This window comes from Sinocyclocheilus rhinocerous, unplaced genomic scaffold (assembly GCF_001515625.1).
Source record: "Sinocyclocheilus rhinocerous isolate Xijiao unplaced genomic scaffold, SAMN03320098_v1.1 scaffold113, whole genome shotgun sequence".
Taxonomy (NCBI): Eukaryota; Metazoa; Chordata; class Actinopteri; order Cypriniformes; family Cyprinidae; genus Sinocyclocheilus; species Sinocyclocheilus rhinocerous.
In genome coordinates, this window is record NW_015646846.1 from 3,082,241 (window position 1) to 3,085,955 (window position 3,715).

The following is a 3,715-nucleotide window of genomic DNA, read 5'->3' on the forward strand; positions in this document are numbered from 1 at the left end:
TTTTTTTCTTTGAAAAGCAAGACAAAACAGTAAAAAGCACATTTTGGCTTTTTAATTTATGCAATGGTGAAAAAAAAAATTGGCAAAATACATGGGGGGGGAAAAAACTCGAAAAACCGTGTTCGGTATTCGGCCCAGTGTTTAATTTTGTTCGGTTTCGGCCAAGAATTTTCATTTCGGTGCATCCCTAACTGTGAGGCTTTCAAGATTGAAGGAGGATGTAAAAGCACCATACAAGTAATTCATGATGCATGTGTGATATTACAGATCTTCTGAAGCCATACAATATTAGTGTGGAAAAACGGACCAAATTAACAAAATCATGAGATTCACACATTTCTGTTGGTGCATGATAGTTCATGAAAGAAATAATGTGTGAAGCATTGACAAATCATTATTTTGAATTAGATCTTTTCAATGACTCGGGTGATCTGATTTTCAAAACTCTGAATGATTCATTCATGAGCCTGACTGATCTGGACTAAAGTTCAACTCACTGATTCTACAATCCGATCGCAGCACTACATTAAGAGCAAGCAGTACAATTCTCCTTTTTTCAATAGTCTTACAGGTTTGGGACAACATGAGAATTGGTAAACAATGGCAGAAATTACATTTTTGGCTGAACTATTATTATTCCCTTTTCTCATTTCTAGTGCCACTAGTCACAGGCTCACCAGCTATGATAACTCTTGAGAGGTCACCTTCCATCTTGGTCCACAGTCATGACCTGTACATGACCAGCGCTGTCCGTGGCTTCCCCACACCACATGACGTGTGGTACCTTAATGACATCTGCATCAACTCCAAGAACAACTACCACATCAGTTATAACATAATATGCACTGCAAAAAGCACTACACTGCCGGCATAAGAGAGATATTGGTGTATCACCATTTGTGATATTTTCTTAAAATAAATTCAGATAAAATTTCTGATAAAATCTGAATTATTAATTGCATATAGTGGTGTGATACTGGTGTGAGTTGTGTGAACAGTATGCATGGAAACACAAATAAACTGTTTTCTGCTAACTTCTCTTGATGGTCACTTTAAAAAAAAAAACATCAAAGTAAGATAATCTTAGCACAGGTGATTACACTACATTTTCCCCTTATTCAACAAAAGATTTTAGATATGGAACACAAGGAATTTTGGATATATCATAGCAAGGTTCAAGTACGTTACTATACCAACACAAAAATGACCTGCCCTGGGCCAAATACAATTGATTTTGTAAAAAAGTGATGAAAGTTATCGACGACTTTGCTGAAGAATAAATACACATTTTGCTGCTTACCTTGTGGCATCAGGAGGGGTTTCATGTCTTAGGGTGACGTTTGTGTTACTCAATTTCCTGAAGTCCATATATGTCTCAAGGCTAACTCAAGCACAGGTCCTTGCAATTTGCCTGGCCCCAAACTTTGAAACAAGCTGTCTGGGCACGTCAAGCTTGGTAAACCCCTGTCCATATAAAATGAAACCTTCCCTCAGGGCTGTGAGGGAAATATGCTGCCACATGAATATATATTTTTTACAAGGCCTACATTCATATCAATATGAGACCCTGAATATTGTAAAAGCTTTATATTTAGACATAATCGAAATGCAACGGTCGAAAATCACCTGTAATAATTGCAGTCGAATAACGCTTACCAGCAACTAATGCTTCAATTTTAAGAGCCAATTTAAGACTTTAATTATATATAATAAACATGCAATATGTTCGGTCAGGTTACAAGAAATCGTCATCCTACTGTAAATGGCAAGGCATCTATAGGGCAAGTGTCTATACATTTAAGTAACATGTATGACTGTAATGCTAAACTCACTCTGTTTTTTGATTGTAATAATAACATTTCTGCATATAAGTGAACTACTGGGAAGGAGTTCATAATCAGTTTGGTTGAACAATGAGAGTAATAAACAATGTCTTGTTGGTAGACACTTTCTTCAGCCAGACTTTGAGATCAGCTTCAGTTTAAAAGATAAACATCAAAATGGTAAACAACCTTTTTGCAATGCCTTACATCACACAAAACAATAAAAGTTAGGTTCACATTCTGTCAGGATCGGAAAATTATATTTGAATATGAATATCTGCTTCATGGGCTGGACATCCACCAAACCCCAGCATCTCAAATAAAAGCTTTAATGTGACAGCTGATTGATTCAGCTGCATGGAAGGTTTCCATTCGGTCCACCAATGTTCTTAACTGAACAAGCAGCATTGACGCAGAAGCTGAAGGAGCAGCAAGATTTTAAAGGCGAGTTTTCATTTTCTTTGACATGCAGGGAACCATCAGGAATAATTCACCAATCCTAATAGAAATTCACAGCTCGCCCATAGTTATGAATTTCATCAGTCCTTGAATTATGAATAAATAATGGAAACAAATTTGGCTATAAATAGAGTTCTGAGCACATGATTTTATTACCACAATGGAAAGACAGTTGCATGTGTAAAACAGGGAAAAACCACTGAGAGTGATTTGCTACACCACACTAAGAGTGTTTTTTTCCTCTTAAGAGTTAGGACAGAAAAATATGTAAGTGGTCATCTACTGAGATACATTATTTATGCTATGAGAATCACTCCCATCCATGCCATCTGTTGACTTACCTTAGATCATTATGTTTACCAGAGGATGTGTTATGCAGAATTAAACTTCGATTTGAAAATGCAGGCCATTTTTTCAATCCAAATTTGCCCAAAAATTGTAAAAACAAAATAAAAAAAAAATAAAATAAAATTAGTAGATCAATATTTCAGAATCAAAATATCCAAACATTTTGTAAGGCAAAACACATTCACTTGAGAGGCAAAACTAAGATAATACAATGTGTTTTCAGAAGAATATTTCTGAATGTTTGACTTGTTTTAAATAAGTCTAACAATACTGTATAGTTCAACCAAAAAATAAAAATTCTGAATTCAAGAACTCATTGACTCAAGCTTATGTCAATCCAAACTCTATGACTTTCTTTCTTCCATAAAAATAGAGATAATGTTAGGTAGAGCATTAGTGACCTTGGTCACCATTCACTTTCATTTACATAAGAAAATGGTGACTGGGGCTGTCATTTTGCAATCTGCCAATGGTCTAAGTAAAATAAACGCAATTAAATGGAAAAAAAATAAAAATCTAGATTTATAATCTTAAACAAATTTCCTTCTTGAGTGCATTAACCTTGTTTTGATGAATTTCATTTGGCTTTGTTTTTTCTACTTTGTTTTGTACACAGGAGGGTAAAAATGAGACCGACAGACATATAAAGTGAAAAGGGGAGGCTTTTTGATAGACTGTACAGCTTGATGCCAGAACTCTCAAGATTGTTTGACAAATGTTCAGGAAAGATGAGCAATCCAAATGAAAGGTTAAGGTTAGGAAGAACATCATCATCCCAGCCTTATGGTGGAGAGCCATTGCTTCCGCCACTAAAAAAAAAGTGTCATTTCAAATGTTCTTTCCCCTCAGCAAGATTGTGTCAGATCTTTTTGGTTCTAAGCTATAGGCAGAAATAATAGTTTATGGCTCATATAATTTAGTTTTATTCATGTGTGATCTGTCAAATGTTGGATAACTGTTTCTTACCCCTTTGGCCTTGTAAAAGCATTGCTGAGGATCCTTTGAATCTTGGAATGCCAATAATTGTTTTCCATATACAGACTAGTTTCTTGACTACTGGAACAAGGGTAAAACACATTCTGAAG